This window comes from Natator depressus, chromosome 2, assembly GCF_965152275.1.
Source record: "Natator depressus isolate rNatDep1 chromosome 2, rNatDep2.hap1, whole genome shotgun sequence".
NCBI lineage: Eukaryota > Metazoa > Chordata > Testudines > Cheloniidae > Natator > Natator depressus.
Genome location: NC_134235.1, coordinates 216,334,879 through 216,356,215, shown reverse-complemented (window position 1 = coordinate 216,356,215; position 21,337 = coordinate 216,334,879). Strand labels below are relative to the sequence as shown.

The following is a 21,337-nucleotide window of genomic DNA, read 5'->3' as shown; positions in this document are numbered from 1 at the left end:
TCTTTTTCTCCAGGGCATAGAAGAAGCGAGAACCATGATCCATCTCCTGAAAGAGGCGGATGCAGGATCGAACAAAGCCATCCTGAGCCTGGAGCTCCTCCTACTTCTCCTGGAACACTCCGCAGGGGGACAGGGCTGGTGGCCAGATGCCTCTCCAGCTCCAAGACCTCCTGCTCCAGCTGTCCTATTACTGCCTCCCTCCCCTGACTGACTCCCCATGTGTAGTCATGGCAGAAGAGCAAAGTGCTAACCTTCCCCACATCCCACCACCATTGCGCTGAGGGAAAGGCCAGCCAGAACTCCTGGAAGGATGCCATGAAGCCCATAGCCCCCAACAAGCTATTAAAATGCCGAGAGGCCATCACAGCCAGCAGGTGATGATATGATAATGGGGTCAGCCAGATGCTGGAGGAGTGAGCCCGCAAGGGATGGAGGTGAGGCAAATAAATGCGGTCCAACCAGAAGTGGCATGACCAAGCATCCTCCACCCAGATGTAGATGAAGGTGGAATTGTCATCTGGGTGGTGGTCATACCAGATGTCCACCAGTGAGTGATGGTCTATGATCTCCCTGAGGACATCCGTGGCAGCTGGACACCTCTTGGTCCCTGAGTGGTCCCACTTGTATAGCGTGGTATTGAAATTCCTGCCGAGGACATGGCACTTGCGAGGATCCAAGGAGCCAAGGAAGGTTGACGCTGGCTGAAAGAAGAGCACTTGTTCTGGGCCGGGTATCAGGGCACAGACATTGACAAGGTTCAGTGTCAGCTCCTCTACACAGGCCCAGAAAGTACAGCAGGCGACCCGGCATGACCTTAGCAACCCCAAGCACCTCTGGCCGTATGTTGGGGGAGAATAGTGTGGCCACCCTGCCTGAAAAAGCAGTGAGGTGGCTCGAGCACACCCTGTCCCTCCTACTCCAGCTGCCAGGTGGCATTGGTGGCTGGGTCCATGTGGGTCTCCTGCAGGAAGATCACATGGGTCTCCTCCCTAACCCAAATGAAGGAGAGCACCTGGTACCTGTGGAGACCCACCCTACAGCCCCAGGTGTTCGAGGTGGCAATGGTGGTCAGCTTCATCACAGGGGCAGAGGAAGATCCTTGTGGGCAGGAGTGCCACCAGCTCTCGCTGGGACCTGCAGCAACCAGGGAGTCATAGAAGCTGCAGGCCCACTGGTAGGCCATGGCATCCTGCCTCCTGGTCCCCCTACCCTTCTCCAAAATGGCCATCACAGCCCAGAAAATGAAGTGTAAATCCCCCCAGCACTGGAGAGCAAGCTGCACCTTACTCGTGGAGCCAGGGGTGTCCACCAGGAAGCAGCACAGCTCGACCCGCAGCGCCTGGGGGTCATCCTCTGGCTGGATCCCTGAAATGGCCCCATGGCCTGCGGAGATGGGAAAACAGGAGGCGGATCCCCAGCATGGAGCCTGTTTTGCTGGCGCTGTGCAACCTGTCTCAGTCCTGGGCACAAGGGGTGGTGGCAGAGGGAGAACAGCAGGTCCGAGTGGACTGGGAGAGGGAAATACATAACCACTTCCCGAGGGTTTGTCAACAGAGAAGAGAAACAGGACAACCCCGGGGGTGGCAGTAGCATGGCAAGTGGAAGAGGAAAGGGGAAGGGGTGGGACTAGTGACGGGGATGGGAACGGAATGAGGACGAGGGGCCTCAGCAGTTGGGCTGAGACTATAACAGGGTTCAAAAAAGAACTAGATAAACTCATGGAGGATAGGTCCACCAATGGCTATTCGCCAGGATGGGCAGGGATGGTGTCCCTAGCCTCTGTTTGCCAGAAACTGGGAATGGGCAACAGGGGATGGATTACTTGAGGATTACATGTTCTGTTCATTCCCTCTGGAGCGCCTGGCATTGGCTGCTTTCAGAAGACAGGATACTGGGCTAAATGGACCTTTGGTTGGACCCAGTATGACCGTTCTTATGGCCACCAGGGTGCAGCACCGCTTGACCGAGCACAGGTGTCAAGGAGATGGATGTGGGTAGGGGGCCCTCTATGATGCCAGGCCTGGGTGCCACAATGGGCTGTGTGGCCTCAGAGGAGGATTAGCCATTGGGCCAACAGGGCCCATGCCCAGGGTCCTTGACCAACCCAGAGCCCCTGCATCCCGACCCCGCTCTCCGGCAGCAGTGCTCTGCGGGGGAACAGAGCTTCTCCAGTCATGGGGCCTCAGTGAGGGGCGGGTCAGAAAGGAGAAAATGGGTTGCAGGGTGCAGTGTGGAAGGGTGGAATGGGAGGAACGCTAGGTGGACAGGGGCAGACCCTGAGGAAGGGGCAGAAAGGGATGGGGCTGTGGGTGAGACCGCAGGCAGAAGGGGTGGGGAGGGGTCCCAGGAAACTTTAATCTGCCTCTGGGTGGCCTTGAAATGGGTGCCATCTGCAGCCGGGCAGGCGGATGAGCCCAGGAGTGCCCCGAGAGCGAGAGCAGGGCCAGTGGTCTAGGGAAAGGGAGAGAGAGGAGGAGGGGACGATGCAACAAAGTCATTGTCCAGACCGGGGCCTGCTGGCAGGGGTTCATCCTCCCACGGGGTGACAGGGGTCAGACTTAGGGCCTCGATCTCCTCAAAGACAGAGTAGAAGTCCCAACCTACCACCACAGGATCCTCCCTGTTAGTGACCAGAGCGACATCCACCTTGGCACTGAAAGGGGGCACGGATGACAAAGGGGCAGGGTGACTCCTTCTGATGCCTTCTCAGAAGGGATACCAGGAGGGAGGGCCACACCAACCCCCTCGTCTGCCATGGCCTCCTCAGCAGGCTCCACCCGCTGGACCATGGCAGGGGGCACAGCGGCAGGCTCGACAGCAGTAATCCCCTTATGGTCTTCTGGGGAGTCTCCTCTCCTTCAATGCAAACAGATGGTGGGGGGCAGGGAGGGAAGCCCTCCAGCCTAGGGCAGCTGGGGGAAGGCAAGTCTAGGGGAGGGAAGGGGGCACATGTGCTTGCAAACAAAAGTCACTGCTCACCTCTGCTGATAAAGTCCCAGGTGGAAGCAGTGTCGAGGCGAGTGGCTAGGCTAAGGAGTGGAGGCAGTCCCAGATGGTGTTTGAGGGCGGTAGAGGGGGTAGCAGTAGTGGATGGACTGGGGGGAGGGCTTCACGCTGCTCCCCCCTTTGAGACAGTAGCGACCACTGCAGGCCCAGGAGGTAACAGAGATGATAAAGTTACTCAGTCCAGCAGCAGCAGCTCCTCTTACTCAATGTCAGCAACAGGCTCCCAGCCAGTGAGGCAGGGTGACTGCAGGGAGTGAGTCCCTGTTGGGAATCCAGGGCTAGATGGCTGGCAGACCTGCACTCTGATCACTTAGGAGCTAATAAGTTTACCAGGAGAAGCTGATTGGGGTTAATGATACAATCAGGCTGGGTAGGGTAAGAGCTCATTTGGCCCCATTAGCTCAGGGCTGATAAAAGAGGCACAGGAAGGCACTGCAAAGAAGAGAGAGGGAGGAACAGGGCTAGTTGCTCAGAGTTGTGAGGCCTCTGTTTCCTTCAGGTCTTGTTGAGAAGGCCTAAACCTTGACAAACACTGTAAATAGGAGGGAGAATGGGGGAGTGTGGTGATATTGGTGAAGGGGACTTGAAATAAATCTTTACTGAGATCACACCTGGAGAACACTGCAGGTTCTGTGGGGAAGAAGATGGGGGCAGAGCAGGGCCCCTATTATGAAGTAGTATTGTCAGAGTTGTCGTGGGTGCTCATGCCTACTGTGTAACTGGCAGAAGGGAGAAAAAATGGAGCAAGCTAATCATTTTTGGGTGAGTCTCTCTCTCCCCCCCCCCCCCCCCCTTCCTCTAGTTTCAGCACTGATACATCCACTTATGGGGTGGAATGCAGAAACTGACTAACATCGGTTAATAGAAGGTGGCATGGGGAATAGTAAGGATTTACTACTCCCTAATGATTTCTCTTGTTAAAGTGCTATTGGACTTTAATATCCACGCACAGTTGACAAGACCTCAGTTTTCAGGATTTCATCCAATTCTACACTCGGTTAACTGTGTGGAACACTTCTCAGGAAGATGAAGTCCTGTGATTTGAAACGGAGATTCCAAGGGAATCAGGGCCTGTCACAATTTAAAACTTAGAATGAGGCTTACATTTCTCAAGATACAACCATATAATTATAATAAGAATGTTTTTTTTATTTGGATCTTAAAATTAGGCTTCTAAATACATTTTTAAGAACATAAATAATGCTTAGATGTGGTTCATACCAAACAGCCATTTATTTATTTTATTTAAACTAGTATTGTTGCAGTTTGAGAGGGTTGCATTGACATATTTGTTTGGGTTCCTTTACCAAGATGATTACTGTATTTAGGACCCTGGCAGATCAGTAGTAATTTTCCTTGTTCTAGGCTAGTATTTATTTTTTTAATTTAAATAGCAAAAGTTACCTGTTCACAACTGTGCTGACAGTTATTTGGAATCAGGGTCTTTCTGTACTACAGACCCTGCCAGCGGTGCAGCTGTACCACTGCAGCTGCCTATACCGCTGTAAGACCTCTCATGTAGCCGCTCTCTGCTGGTATAATTAAGCCACCTCTAATGAGCAGCAGTAGCTATGTCAGCAGGAGAGTGTCTCCCGCGGACATAGCGCTGTCCACGCGGGCACTTTTGTCGAGCAGGGGAGTGTTGGGGTTATTTTTTTCACATCCCTGACTGACAAAAGTTTGACTGACAAAAGTGCTAGTGTAGCCAAAGCCTTAATCCATACAAAAATAACCGCCTAACAGCATGTGCTCACACACAACAAAATTCAATTCACTTAATCAACCAGTAACTCAAAGCAATAAAACAACCCCCGCCCCATACCCTGTCTGGAGAATTATTTTCTCCCTTCTGTGAAGCTTAAGCTGTCACATTTCTTTGCTATGTGCTTTCATCTTGCTTGCATTCGTGTCATACAGATAACCAGACTAAGCATTGCTGCTTAACCACATCCAGTATACAGAATTAAGGAAAAATCAAACATTATTTTAACTTGAAGGAACTGGAGCCCAAACCACAGACCTACAAAACAAACCCTGGACAAGAACAAGGCTACAAAATGCAATTGCTGAGGAGAATTAGGTTGGGCTTCTACCCTGAGATCACTGGTCCAAATCTGCCCTCTCCCATTGATTGATACAGTTTAAAGTTGTTGGCATTTGGTAGCCAGTCCTAGCAGACAAGTATCCCCATCATAAAACCCACCACTGCAATTAGCACTAGTTGGTAGCCTCAGTAGAAAGGGAATGGACTTAATGGGCATGGGGTATAGACTACTAGTTCACTCCTAGAGAGGGTCACTCCAGTTCATAGCAGTGGCATAATGTGGGGAAGCTGATACTTTGAATACATGTTCTGTACCTGCCCTAAGGATAAACTCCCGAACTGACTATCCATCACCTTCCATGAGTACTAAATTCAAGAGTTTTAAAAATGTGATTAGATAGGACATGGCATGCTAAACACAATCATGAGCGTTTGGGATACATTCAGGCCCATAGCATGGCCCCCTTTGCACCACTCTGGGCCTGTAGATCCAGGCCAGGTATGGGTATTTAACCTGCATACCTGCCTATTTGGGGTTATCTATGTGTATCCCTTTTTACCACATGTACTATCTTTTTAAAATTAGGTACCTTATTCTGTTTGTCCAATAACACATAACAAGCTTTTCTGGACTTTTTTAGTAAATATGATGATGAGATTAAAGAGATTTTTAATAATTTAGATCTAACATCAAGCAGCAGGAAGCAATTGCTGTTTTAGTTCTGTGTTCATTATTATTTAACATTTATATTATGGTAGTACCATGATCTTTCACTCACAAGTGGGGCCCTAATGTGCTAGTTGCTGTACAGATAGGCAGATCAGCTCGCTACCCTGAAGGGTTTATAGCCTCAAATAGGGCAAGTTAAACACCTTTAAATCACAGTCACAATAAATGGTCAGAGTTGGGTTTGATAGGATTTAGTTTGTTACCCTTTGAAAAGGCTAAAAGAGTGGGTCCCAACTCTCTCTGACTCAGCACTGGCCCTCCCCACCTCAAGGGAAACAGGCTCCATGTTATCCCCTGCCTCAGCTGCATGGGCTGGGACAATTCCCCCACTCCCTTCCCTGCAATTTGCATTGGGCTGGGGGGCCTCCTCCTTCACCCCCTGCCTGCTCACTAGCCCCTCCCCCCCACAGTTTGCCACCCTCCTAGTCTCACATGGGGTCCCCATCTTCCTCACAGTTCACTGTTCTCCCCCGCTTCCTCTTGCAGTTCACTGCTCCTCCCTGCCTCAGGTGGTCCTCTTCTCCTCACAGTCTGCTCCTCCCCCTCTCATGTTGCAGGGGGGAAAGTGTGTTACCTACGCCGCCATGCTCCATTTCTTTTTACTATGTACCTCCCCTGCCCCTCTCAGGCCCCCCCTTTTGCTGTTTGTTTGCCTACCTCCACTGCCCTGTCCGAGCACTCTTTGCTGTCTGTTTACTTGCCTTCCTTAGCCCACTCAAGCCCCCAACTCCCCGCCCTCCAAAAATGGGCTGGCAGAGCACTCAAGATGGAGTCATCCATAGGAGCAGAGAGACTTACCCACCTCTGGCAGGTGCCAGGGGTCCCAGGGCAGGAGGTGAGGCAGCTTTGGAAACCCCTAGACACACGTAATGTAATCAGACACTGCTCCCTTCAGTTCGACTTGCCATATTTTTTCTTCTCCTTTGATAGACTGTTGTTCTCACTCCTCCTTCAGTCTCCCTAATGCAGCCATATAATATAGGGCATAGACCCAGGCTCAGATCTCTTATTTGACACCACTTCTTTGGCATGTTGGACTCCCACAATCTAGCCACCCGAGACCCCAAAACTAGTGCCTCAGACCTCTTGAGCGCCACTTACATGTGCTCCCCTAGTGTTCCATGGAAGCTGTGATGACTCTGGGCTTCTAGTTTAACCCAATTGGGGATACCACAGCAGTAAAGCAAGGTACACAGACTTAGCAAAGGAATCGCTGAAGCCCAATTGCTTTACAGTTAAAAGCACTCAAAAGTTGCAGATCTTCGAAAAATAACAAAAGTCCTGAGATGTGCCCTCTCTTGTCTGATCTGACCACTTCTGCGAGTCTGAGCTTTGTCAGCATTCAGATTGGGCAGCCCCTATCGTCCCTCTCTCTCTCTCCATGTCTAGCTTACATATGACAATGGCTTGCTCCCCTCCTCCCCCTGCTTCAGAGCTGTATTTGTCTCCTTTTTCCATATGCTCAGCTGGAGAACCCCAGCCCCACCTCCCTCCCCCGTGTCAGGCTTGCCCCTCCTGTGGGCCTCTATGTAAAAAATCAATGTTCCATGGAGGGGCAGTAGTTGAGACACACTGTCTGGAATGCAATAGAATTATAGGCTTGCCTTGGGCAAGTTTAGATATTTGTTTGGCACGAAACACAAAATGGAGTTCACAATTTGATACAGACATATCCCCAGCACTCTGTCACATACACAAAGAAACAAACAAAAAACCCCAACTTAGAACTAACACATTTGCAAACCATCATCCTGATCATTCTGTTTTCATCCTGCATCTCTTTCTCTCATAAGCTGTTCAGGGCAGGGTCCATCTCTTAGTAGGTGTGTGTACAGCACTAAATGCAATGGGCACCAATCATGATTGAGGTCTTTGGGTACTACTGTAATATAAATAATTAGGGCTGTAACGTAATTACAGTTAACTCAACTGATTAATGCAAAACAAATTAACTAGCTTTAAAAAATCGCTATTAATAACAATTTTAATTTTACTCTTCAACAATAATAGAATACCAATTTAAATTTATTATAAATATTTTTGGATGTTTTTCTACATTTTCACATATATTGATTTCAATTATAACACAGAATACAAGGGGTAGAGTGCTCACTTTATATTATTATTTTTGATTATATATACATTTGCACTATAAAAAAGATAAAATAAATAGTGCTTTTCAATTCACCTCATACAAGTACTGTAGTGCAATCTCTTTATTGTGAAAGTGCAACTTACAAATGTAGCCTTATTTTTTAAATAACTGCACTCAAAACCAAAACAATGTAAAACTTTAGATCCTACAAGTCCACTCAACCCTACTTCTTGTTCAGCCAATCACTAAGATAAACAAGTTTGCTTACATTTACGGGAAATAATGCTTGCTTCTTATATAAACTGTCACTGAAAGTGAAAACAGGCCGTTGCATGGTACTGTTGTAGCTGGAGTTGCCAAGTATTTATGTGCCAGATATGCTAAACATTCATACGCCACTTCATGCTTCTACCACAATTCCAGAGGACATGCTTCCAAGCTGAGGGCACTTGTTAAAAAAAAAATGTGTTAATGAAATTTGTGACTGAACTCCTTGGGGAAGAATTGTATGTCTTCTGCTCAGTAGCTTTACCTGCATTCTGCCGTATATTTCATGCAGATTTGACAAAATGCAAAGAAGGTACCAATATGAAATTTCTAAAGATAGCTACAGCACTCAACCCAAGTTTTAGGATTCTGAAGTGCCTTCCAAAATCTGAGAGGGACTTGGTATGGAACATGATGTCAGAAGTCTTAAACAAGCAACACTCTGATGTGGAAAGTACAGAACCTGAACCACCAAAAAAGAAAATCAACCTTCTGTTGGTAGCATCAGACTCATCAGAACGTGTGAGGAACGGTAGGGGGGAAAAATAAACATGGAGAAATAGTTTTACTTTGTGTAATGACACATCCACTCCCACTCTTTATTCAAGCCTAATTTAATGGTGTCCAGTTTGCAAATTAATTCCAACTCAGCAGTCTTTTGTTGGAGTCTGTTTCTGAAGTTTTTTTGTTGTAATATTGCCACTTTTTTGTTGTAATATTGCCACTCTGTAATGGAGTGACCAGAGAGATTGAAGTGTTCTCCAACTGGTTTTTGAATGTTACAATTCTTGACATCTGATTTGTATCCATTTATTCTTTTACATAGAGACTGTCCGGTTTGGCCAATGTACATGGCAGAGGGGCATTGCTGGCACATGATGGCATTTAACACATTGGTAGATGTGCAGGTGAACGAGCCTCTGATAGTGTGGCTGATGTGATTAGGCCCTATGATGGTGTCCCCTGAATAGATATGTGGACACAGTTGGCAATAGGCTTTGTTGCAAGGATAGGTTCCTTGGTTAGTGTTTTTGTTGTGTGGTTGCTGATGAGTATTTGCTTCAGGTTGGGGGCTGTCTGTAAGTAAGGATTGGCCTCTCTCCCAAGATCTGTGAGAGTGATGGGTCGCCCTTCAGGATAGGTTGTAGATCCTTGATGATGAGCTGGAGAGGTTTTAGTTGGGGGCTGAAGGTGATAGCTAGTGGCGTTCTGTTGTTTTCTTTGTTGGGCCTGTCCTGTAGTAGGTTTTCATTTCCTCTGTTGTTGCCCTTTGTGAGACAGAAGTTGCTGTTGTCTGAGATGTACTATGTGCTCATAATCCATTGTCTCTGAAACAAGATTTGTGAGCCACCTTGTTACCACCTGCTTTTAGCATGAGGCAGCCTTGTATGTACCTGCCAGGGTCAGCCCCCTCATGACTCCGGCCCATGGACAGCACAAGTGCTCCCCTCTCAGCCCTGCAAGCTGTCCTGTCCCTCTTTAGACAAACAATAGGCACTCACCAATCCCTAAGCCTTCTAAGCATCCCTCTGGAGTATCCAGTCCCTAATCTACAGAACACTCACAGTACTCTACTCCCGAAGGAACAGTACACACAACTTACTAGTTTTACTCAGGATCACCACTCCACTTAACACACAGCACTTAGATATTTTTGTAGTGAAAACAAGATTAAGTTTAATATCAAAGAATAGAGATTCAAATGATGGAAAGAAAGAGCATTGGAAACAAACAGTTACATATAAAACATAATCATAACATGCTTCCTACAACCTAAACTTAACTCACAAGACATTCCCTTGTCTCCCCCAGGATAGCTTACCCCAAGTCCTTTCCCTGGCTTTTTCAACCAACATGGCTGTGATCCCCACATTTCATGAGATCAAGTCTGCTGGCCGCTTGTCTTCCCAGACTGAAGGATGTTAGGGCACCTCTCTGCCCGCTCCAGATATACCAGACTTTTGATCTTCATCTGAAAACAACCCCCACTTTTTATCTATTCCTGTTAATTTTCCTTTGAAGTTTCCACAAGCTCTTCATTAGTATTTGATTTAGGTTATGTCTACACTAGCACTTTTGTCAGTATAACTTATATCGCTCAGGGGTTTGAAGAAAACACCTCCCTGAGTGAAATAAGTTACACTGACAGAAGTACTGGTGTGGACAGCCCAGTGTCGGTGGGAGATGCTCTGTCACCAACATAGCTACTGCTGCTCGTTGGGGGTGGTTTAATTATGTCAATGGGAGAGCTCTCTCCTGTTGGCATAGAGTGGCTACGCGGGAGATCTTACAGCGGCACAGTTGCATCAGTACAGGTGTGCTGCATACAGTCTGTAGTCTAGTCATGGCCCTACCATGCTAATACACGTCTATTGTAAGACATACAATACACAACGGTTAGCTAAGGAGATAAATGTCTCCCACCTCTTGTCTAGAGAAGTTTGTCTAAAGGCATACTACTTTCAAATAATCAGCTCTCTCTACAAGGCCTTTACAACATAACTTTGTGTGTCTGTGTATGTATAATGTATAGTCAGCCTCTATCTTCTTATATATTATCCTCACATGCATCTCACAGTGATTATGGTGACCACTATGATGCTAGCTTTCTTTAGAAACCTTACATGACACTTTTTGTAGGACTAGTATGTAGACACCAGACCCAGGGATCCCTGTAACCCTTATGGACCCTCATGCCTGCTCCCAGTTGGCATAAAGAGGGCATTGGGTCAACCTCCCTTTTTGTATCACAAATTGTTTCTCATAATAACCTAATGTGATTTTTCATTAATATCTAGGATTTCAACAAACTACAATAACAAACAGTGAAAAGGATGGTAAATTATTTTTCATTTTAAAATATACTTGTATATGGACTTTGCAAATATAAGAAACAATCAATTTTTGGACCTACCAAACCTGACAGTATCATTTAAATGTTATAAGTGTGCATGTGACAGAGAATGGGATAAAGGGAGACATTGGATTTTTGTCGTTTTATTTCAGTCCTTTATTTTTACATTATGTTTACATAAGATTTTTCCCAAGACTATACCTTAATCTCAGATTTGTGTGTCAGGTGAGTTGAGAAGTGTTTTAATATACCGGCTACTATACATATTTGTATCACTGCCCTCTTTTTTGTATGGAATACAATATGTCAGATCTGCTCCATTTCTGAAGTTTCATTATCTTGCCTCTAAATGCTGACCTAATAATATGTTTAAAGGGCTAAAACTATTGCTGTTTGAACTCAAAAGTCAAGAAATTCAGAGTTCAGGATGCTTTGAGAACCTGAACTCTGTCCTCTTGCACATTGACCTTATAATTAATTATTTAGTTACATGATCATCTAATATCGGATGGCTGAACATAACTACTTGCAAAATTTTACAAGTATGAATTAAATGTGAAGATACAGAATTGGGACAGACTATGCGTGATGCTGAAAAATGTATTGTTTGTTATGAAGTGATGTTGAATAGCTATTACTAGCAATGATGTTTTCTTGAGAGAAATGAATAGCAGTTATAAATGGTAACAGTGTCATAGAAATATTACATAGCACTTTGTATGCACTTGGTGCTTTATAAACAGCTAAAAAGACAAGGTGTCTGTCCCTTAGAGCTACCAATCTAAATTAGATCAAGAATTCAACAAAAATGACAAGCCGATATTGTGCAGGGGTAGGGAAGGTAAGAAATCAGTGAACACAAGGGGTAGAGAACTCATTGAGTTGACTAATTTTTACATGTTTCAGTTTGGCACCTAGGTTTGGTAACTCCCAGGAGTATCTTTTTAAAAGATAGGTACAACAACATTTGTTTCTCTCTATCCCTTGGTATAATAGCTGATTTCAAAGAGAAATTGTATATTTTTATATGCACCTCAGCCATTTTATTCTAAATTTCCTTCCAAGCTTTTAAATGAAAGACTACCATTGACATCCCTGGTAGCCGTTTACTATTTATTAATTTTTCATTTTTTCCAGCACCTTCTCTTTTGACATTGCATTCTCTGACATCTTTATCCTTTGAAAAGAGTAGGTGTCATCTAACAATGAAACTATAGACTTGATGTAATCTCTTCCCATGCCAATTGACCTGGATGTAGCACGTCCCTATGCCAAAGGTTTGAATGTAGTACATACCTAAAGCATGTCTGTGTCTTGAAGCACATGTCTCTATACCAGGGGTTTGAATATAGCACATATCAAAAGTGCATCCCTGTGGCTTGGATTGAGGGTGTGCTGTGGTTTTAAAGAAGTGTGGTGTGAGCAATTACTGAAACATGGAATTGCATTAGTTTGTAACAAAAACATAACAAAAATATAATGGCATTTAGGATAATAATGTATCATGTATCCTTTGAAATGGCCAGTAAAGTGTTGCTAAATACTACATCTTTGACCTGCAAGGTCAAGGAGCATGGAATTGGTCTTCCTCTGTTTTTGACAAGTGCCTAACATTTTGGATGCTACCATAATAATAGTAGATAGCAGAAGCAGAGAGGGTATCACGGTAAAATGGTCTGGCTTTGTCACTTCAGGAACGCTGCATGAGAGCTATCCAGGAATAGGCTCAGAGCAATGAGGCAGCAGAACAGGTCCTGCTCTTCACATTGGGCACCCAAAAATCTCAAACTGGGCACCCAAAAATCGAGGCACCCCGACTTACTAGTCATGTTTTAAATCTTGGCTAAAGCCTCTTTCCATGTACTCCTGTCAATGACACAATAGCTATTAGGAAAACTTAAAGGAAAGAGAGAATCCGTGGGGCATTTGCTACTTTGCCTCCAATTGAACTGGGGACCACTGCGTCCTTAACAGCAACTGACCTACCCTGCAAAACTTTTTGTTTTTGTAGTGAAGTCTGTGATTCAGTGCAGCCCAGCTGTGTGTGATTGAACCGGATGTGGCATGAGCCTCCGATGCCTTTTTCCTGGGATCTGAGCTGTGTGCCAGATGTGGCAAATTCTTGTGCACCACTTGCCCTCATGCCTTTGTACTGTGGGGCGAACATTGGATGTTCTTTTGAGTTGCCTGTAATATTTGGTGTTACTGACTGGATGTGGCCCTTCCCTGTGACACAGACAGGGTGTGGCCTAACTCGCCTACTTTGAAATGGAGCATATCCCTGGTGTCCCTCACAGACATGGGTTGCCACGGATGGATGTGCGGCCTTTCCATCCAAGTTGCAGACGAGGTGTTTCTGTCCCGGCCTGGATGTGGCCCAAGTTCTCTGCCACAGACTGGATGTGACCTGTACCACAGCCTCGGGCAGGGCGAGTGACCCTGATGCTCCTGGGTCACAGCCAAATAACTGAACGCGACACCCGCGACGCTCCCGGGGTCCCCGCGCCAGGGCCTGGCAGGGCGCGCCACCCCCTCAGTGAGTGCCTCGCGGGGGGTGGGGCTGTCGCTCCCTGTCGCTCTCGCTGAAGATGCGCGGGGCCCGGCTGCAGAGAGGCGGGGAGATGTCAGCGCCAGGGGCGAGGAGGAGGAGGAGAGGAGGAGGGAAGCGGCTGTGCCCGGGAGGAGCCTGGCCGGCGTGAGGCAGCACATTCTCCCAGCCGCAGCAGCAGCAGCCGCGATCCTGCTGCAGTAAGGGGCACCACAACACATCGCAGCCGCAGCCATTGGGGATTCCGCCCGCCTGTGAAAGCCGGGCTCCGTCCACCTCCTTCCTCCCCGGGGCCGGGGCAGGGCTGCGCACGGCCAGAAGCCCATTCGACCGCTGGCGGGGAGCGCAGCAAGGTAAATCCTGGGTGTGCGCGCGTGTCCCTTGGGGGTACGACTGGCGGCATCACCGGCCCCAAGGCTTGCGCTGGAGCTCCGCTGTGGTCAGGGGGCATCCGGGCTGCGGCCGCCAAGGGGATGAGAAATGCTGAGTCTCTCCCTTTGGTCATCTTTTCTACGAGTAAAATAAAAAGCATCTAGCCTGCACGCAAAGGGGCGGGGGGAGGGGAGGAAAGGCACTGAAAATGCCGTCCCCCCAGCCCCCCACACACCTGGGAAACAGCTAGGGACCACTCTGCAAAGTGGTCTGGTGATTGTAGCGCTGCCCTAAATCTGAGGGTGCTCTCCCCATCTGGACAAAGACCCGGAGAGCGTGTGCAGCGGGGGAGTTACTGGGCTCCCCCACATTTACAACGCGACTGGTCCTGGGCTGTAGAGGGACCAGTCCTGCTAGCAAGGGGATGGACTAGCTGGCCTCACAGAGCTTTTCCAGCTTTGCTTTCCCAGATCTCTCTCTCTCTCTTTCTCTCTCTCTCTGCCTGGGGTGGGAATTATTAACCCCGACACATGCCTGCCTCCCTGTTCTTGTCCCAGTTTACAGCAATGCCCATTCATAGCAGTGCATCGTCAGAGCAGGTGCCTCCTACTGCGCTGGGTGGGGTGGAGAGGATATGGTGCTTGGAATAACTTGGTTTGTGCCTCAGCACTGAAGAGGTTAAATCAAAACCGGTTCCTATGTTTAATTTCCTGTTTAATAAAAGGAACAACAGGCTTACTTAAATCCACCAAAGCAAACAGAATTAACATTCAGCCTTCTGCTATAGCTAGTTTCACAACAGGGTGTGACAGAGTGCTAGGTAGGAAACCCTGACTCAACACTCTGTTCACAGGAGCTCCAGTCAGGCATAGGAGCTTGGAGCTGAGGAGGCAGACCTGTGCCTAATGTATGTCTAGGGTAGAGCAGAAAGGGTAATTAAGCCATTAGCCAGAGCCCACAAATAGGCAGAGGAAGGCAGTGAAAAGGGGAAAGCAGGCAATCAGATAGATTCCTCTCCCTCTGCTTGTGAAGGCGCTCGGTATGCTGTGAAGATGGTGGGACTCAATTATAAATAAACTACACAGGGTGTTGAACCAGCATAAGGGTCTCTGCATGGTTTTGTAGATGGAGACAGAAGCAGGACCAAGGAGGCCCTGTGATACCGGGTTAGTAAAGGATGGAATGAAAGGCCATAATATTTTCCTACGATTAGTGAGTTTAAATCAATTTCTCAATATCATGTTTTTTATAGTTATGTCTGTCTGTTCCTGGGAATTCCCAAAGATCAGCAGGCAGCATAAGCCCCTCCCCACCATATATATTATTGTTTGGAATAGCATAGGTATAACAATAGCATAGGTGTCCATACATCTGAAGAAGTGGGGTTTTTACCCATGAAAGCTTATGCTCAAATAAATCTGTTAGTCTTTAAGGTGCCACCGGACTCCTTATAGGTATAACAAATATGCCATGCATTACTCTGTCCAGAAGCCTCTCAAATGTGTCTGATGCATTACACAAGTCAAAAGCCATACTTTTAAATTGTCACAAGCCTTGTCCTGGTGTGAAAGCAATCTTTTCCCTGTGCCTTGGATCCACTTCCACTTACCAGTATCACTTTTAAGATCCAGTGTGGAAAACTGGACTGAAGTAACATATGATTGCTCATGTGAGTGTTAATACAGAGTACAATACTCTACCTTAAATACTTATATCCTATAGAATCTAAACAGACTAAAACTTTGTAACCTAATGAATAGTAGGGATGAAGTGGAAAGGCCTGACATGTTCTAGGCTTTGCACCTGGTAATTTATCTTGACATACTTTTTCTGGTATAGGTATACTAGTGTGCTCTATTGACAAAGCCGTCCTAGTGTGGATACAGCTTATATTAGCAAAAAATGGGCTTTTGCCAGTATAGCTTTTTTTCAGACCCCTCTTCTTCCCCCACTCCCACCCCCAAGCAAAATAAGCTATACTCGCATAAGCACAGCTTTGTTTGTATAAACTGCATATACCCTAGGGGCTTTTGCTGGCACAGTTGTGTTGGTGAGGGACCACAGCTCTTCAACCCCTGAGTGACAGAGCTATACAGCAGAAGTTTGTAGTGTAGACATGGCCTTGCTTTAAAAACAAACAAACAAATAAATAAAAAATAAAAAAATCTGAGATTCTGAAAAACAAGACGGCAGCTAATACGCCATTCTGGCCCAATCTAAGTCCTACTGCTGCTCGATAGTTCCCTATTTATACATCTAAGGATTGTGTTAGCTCTTTTTACCACACAACATTTCACTGGGGACTCATGTTCATTTGGCTATCTACCATTCCTAAGTTCTTTTTGGTCACTGCTTTCCAGGGTACAATCTCCGCATCCTGTAAGAGTGACATACAGTCTTTATTTCTAGATGTATGACTTTGCATTTGGCTTTATTAAAAACATATGTTGTGTGATTGGGCCCAGCTTACCAAGCAATCCAGATCACTCTCTGTAAGTGACCTGTTTTCATTTACCATTCCACCAACCTCTGTGCCATCTGCTAAGTTTATCAGCAATGATTTTATATTTTCTTCCCAACAATTGAAAAAACAATGAATAGCAGTGGGTTGAAAACTGATCCCTGTGGAACTCCTCGACAAACACATCCATTTGTTGTTGATTTCCCCATTAACAATTACATACTGGGATCTATAAGCCAGTTTTCACAACAGTAAGTGCATGGGAAGCTTTTTGCCCCAATAATATACACAGAACATGCTAAAAAAGGCTTGGTTACAGTAAACATTACAGTCAGAGAGGGCACAGTGCAGGAGTGACAAAGTTTCTGGAAATCATTTTCTGGGATGATAATGCACCATGGAACAATGTTTAAATTACTGCAATGACTAAGGGCATAGGGCCAAGTCCTGCCCTTACTGAAGGCAATGAAAGTTTCTTACTGACTTCAGTGAGAGGGCAGTCAGGGTCATGGAGTGGTGCAGGTAACCAACTATGCACACTATTTGAAAGCATAGGCCCGATCCAAATCCTATTGAAGTCAGTGGGAATCTTTCCACTGACTTACACCAGGCCTGATCCAAAGCCTGTTAACAGCTGTGTTCTGCCCAACATGCATATAATTGCATTATCGGATGAATAATCAATGTTCAGATGACTCTTGAGTCCCAGCAATTAATCACAGAACAAATTTTCCATTTTTACTCTATTTTACACTGGTCCAGTGCCTGCATATTGGTTCCATGGGCCTGGAGAGAATAGGCTGCATCCTCCTGAGATATAATCCCTCCCTTAAGTCCTGGTGCTGCTCCATGTCACTTCTTCTTCTCTCTGCACTGTCTAAATGCCCCCATTTGGCTAGTAGAATAGTTAATGTTTAACTTAGTAAAGTGAGTGGTTTAATTCAGCATCACTCACTAGTAAACAATTATACGGGGACATTTTTAGGAACACTGCTTTGCGTTTCCCAATTGTCCTTCCACATCTCTTCCCTCTCTCCATGTTTCTTTGGGTATCTCTCACATTTACCAGTTCAGTTGTTAATTGGGGGCAGACACAACCAAAACTATTCCTCTTGTAACATCTAATAAATACAGCAGGGTTATGTTAAAAAATGTGGAATGACATATTCTTAAGTGTATTGCTCTGTGCTATAGTGATACATAGGACTATGTCTCTCTGTCTTCTGTCTCTTTATTCGTAACAGTAATGTACTGGAAAGATTTTCCACTGCACTTCTCACAACATTAACAAAACAAAGTTAGTGGTTTATCTAAACGCATGGGCCTGGTTTTACAATATGTATTACATGCACAGGAGTCATAGAAGTGTAGGACTGGAAGGGACCTCAGTAAGTCATCTAGTCCAGTCCCCTGCACTCAAGGCAGGACTACATAATAACTAGACCATTCCTGACAGGTGTTTGTCTAACCTGTTCTTAAAAACCTCAAATGATGGAGATTCCACAGCCTCCCTAGGCAATTTGTTCCAGTGATTAATCACCCTGACAGTTAGGATGTTTTTTCCTAATGGCCAACCTAAACCTCCCTTGCTGCAATTTAAGCCCATTGCTTCTTGTCTTATCCTCAGAGGTTAATGAGAACATTTTTTCACCCTCCTCCTTGTAAAACCTTTTATGTACTTGAAAACTCTTGTGTCCCTCCTCAGTCTTCTCCAGACTAAACAAACCCATTTTTTCAATATTTTCTCATAAGTCATGTTTTCTAGACCTTTAATCATTTTTGTTGTTCTTCTCTGGACTTCCTCCAATTTGTCCATATCTTTTCTGAAATATGGCACCCAGAACTGGACACAATACTCCTGCTGAGGCCATATCAGTGCAGAGTACAGTGGAAGAATTATTTCTTGTGTCTTGCTTGCAACACTTCTGCTAATACATCCCAGAGCAATGATCACTTTTTTTTGCAACAGTGTTACACTGTTGGCTCTTATTTAGCTTGTGATCCACTATACTATAACCCCCAGGTCCCTTTCTGCAGTACTCTTTGATAGGCAGTCATTTCCCATGTTGTATCTGTGCAACTGATTGTTCCTTCCTAAATGGAGTACTTTGCATTTGTCCATATTGAATTTCATCCTATTTACTTCAGACCATTTCTCCAGTTTGTCCAGAGCATTTTGAATTTTAATCCTCTTCTCAAAAGCACTTGCAAACCCTCCTAGTTTGGTATCGTCCGCAAACTTTATAAGTGTACAATCTATGCCATTTATCTAAATCATTTATGAAGATATTGAACAGAACTGGACCCAGGACCCCACTCAATATGCCCTTCCAGCTTGACTGTAAACCACTGATAACTACTCTCTGTTTTCCATGCAGTTATGCACCCACCTTATGGTAACTCCATCTAGGCCAGTGGTGGGCAACCTGTGGCCTGCAGGCCACATGCGTCCCATCAGGGTAATCCGGTGGTGGGCCGCGAGACAGGTTGTTTACATTGACCGTCCACAGGCATGGCTTCCCGCAGCTTCCAGTGGCTGCGGTTCACTGTACGCGGCCAATGGGAGCTGTGGGAAGCAGCAGCCAGCATGTCTCTGGGATCCATGCCACCTCCTGCAGCTCCCATTGGCTGGGAATGATGAACCGCGGCCACTGGGAGCTGCGGGCGGCTGTGCCTGCGGAGGGTCAATGTAAACAAACTGTGTAGCGGCGCGCCAGCGGATTACCCTGAGGAGCCACAGGTTGCTCACCACTGATCTAGGCTGTATTTCGCTAGTTTATTTTTTGAGAAGGTCATGCGAGACAGTATCTTACTAAAGTTAAGATATACCACATCTATCCCTTCTCCCCCATCCACAAGGCTTGTTACCCTATCAAAGAAAGCTATTAGGTTTGTTTGACATGATTTGTTCTTGACAAATCTATTATGATTGTTACTTATCAATTTATTATCTTCTAGATGTTTGCAAATTAATTGCGTATTTGCTCTGTTATCTTTCTGGGTACTGAAGTTAGGTTGACTGGTCTGTAATTCCCCGAGTTGTCCTTATTTCCCCTTTTATAGATTTGGCACTATATTTGCCCTCATCCAGTCCCACAGAATCTCTCCTGGCTTCCATGATTTTTTGAAGATAATTGCTAATGACTCAGGTATCTCCTCAGTCAGCTCCTTGAGTATTCTAGGATGCATTTCATCAGGCCCTGGTGACTTGAACACATCTAACTTGTCTAAGTAATTCTTAACTTGTTCTTTCCCTATTTTAGCCTCAGATCCTACCTCATTTTCACTGGTGTTCACTAGGTTAAACGTCCAATTGCTACTAATCTTTTTGGTGAAAACTGAAACAAAAAAGTTGTTTAGCACTTCTGCCATTTCCACATTTTCTGTTATTATCCCCTGCCCCATTGAGTAATGGGCCTACTCTGTCCTTGGTCTTCCCCTTGCTTCTAATGCATTTGTAGAATGTTTTCTTGTTACTCTTTATGTCTTTAGCTGGTTTAATCTCATTTTGTGCCCTGACATTTCTACTTTTGTCCCTACATGCTTGTATTGTTTGTTTATATTCATTCTTCATAATTTGACCTAGTTTCTACTTTTTGTAAGACTCTTTTTTTGAGTTCAGATCATTGAAGATCTCCTGTTTGAGCCAAGGTGGTCTCTTGCCATACTTCCTATCTCTCCTATGCAGTGGGATAGTTTGCTCTTAATAATGTCTTTTTGAAAAACTGACAACTGTCTACAATTGTTTTTCCGCTGAGACTTGCTTCCCATGGGATCTTACTACCAACTTCCTGAGTTTGCTAAAATCTTCCTTCTTGAAATCCATTTTCTTTATTCTTCTGTTTTTCTCTCCTACCATTCCTTAGAATCACGAACTCTATCATTTCATGATCACTTTCACCCAAGCTGCTTTCCACTTTCAAATTCTCAGCCAGTTCCTCCCTATTTGTTAAAATCAAATCTAGAACAGCCTCTCCTCTACGTGCTTTCTCCACCTTCTGAAATAAAAAATTGTCTCCAGTTCATTCCTGGAACTTGTCAGATAATCTGTGTTAGTTTGTCCATAAGCAATGTAAAAGAGCCATCATTTTAATTTCTTTTTGCTCACTTCATCGGATGCATCCGATGAAGTGAGCTGTAGCTCACGAAAGCTTATGCTCAAATAAATTGGTTAGTCTCTAAGGTGCCACAAGTACTCCTTTTCGATTTGTTCACAGACTGTCAACCCATTCATCCCATACTGCACATGGACAAAAATACCCCTAACAACAACCAACCTAAAGAAAAAGTTGTTAGTGTTATATGCAATGCTTGGACTATTAACAGAGTAGCTTAAAAATCTTTAACCTTTTGGAACTAAATGAGAAATTTGACCTAATCATATCCCCAAGCGTGCAGTTATCTATTCAAGTGCATAATCTGCTGCACTTGGCAAAGGCTGTGAATGTTGTATCCCTGCCTTTCCCTATCTCCAGAATAATAATAAAAAAAATGTGCTGATGGGATCAGAAGGTATTGTAATGAAGACAAAAAACAGTGATGCCGTTCTGCATTTCTGCTGAGAAAGACCATGGGAAAACTGTCCCATTATTTCCCGCAGTATTTTCTTCTTTGGGGAAAGTTGATTAATTTAATAGTGAGAAAACAGAAGAGAGTCTATTTTTTTTCACCCTTATTTGGCCTGTTCAAATGCCTTGAAATACATTATGTAAATTCTGTGTTATTTTATATTTACCATTTATGCCTGGTAATTATAAACTAAAGCCCATTTAGTTTTATCTCACCAGTCCAAGCACAGAAGAACTGAAAAGAGAAGGATAATTGTATTTCCTGTAACTGACAAAGACTAAAATGATAGAAATATTGCAGTCTTTTAGCTAATGCCCTTTGAGTCTTGGGCCATGTCTACACTCGTGAGCTTACAGCAGCACAGCTGTACCGATGCAACTGCACCACTGTA

The 21,337-nt window shown here is 45.2% G+C and overlaps 1 protein-coding gene across 7 annotated transcripts in view; it reads left to right on the top strand.

Moving 5' to 3' along the window:
- The first annotated feature begins 13,608 nt into the window (after positions 1–13,608).
- DYNC1I1 (dynein cytoplasmic 1 intermediate chain 1) overlaps positions 13,609–21,337 on the top strand; it is a 255,231-nt gene continuing 247,502 nt past the window's right edge. For 5 of the 7 annotated variants that reach the window (XM_074945885.1, XM_074945882.1, XM_074945883.1 and 2 more), the window contains exon 1: positions 13,611–13,897. The gene's annotated coding sequence lies outside the window, so the exon portion shown is untranslated. Of the gene's footprint in view, positions 13,898–21,337 lie in introns of all 7 variants that reach the window. The other 2 variants (XM_074945884.1, XM_074945881.1) reach the window with 2 other exon arrangements.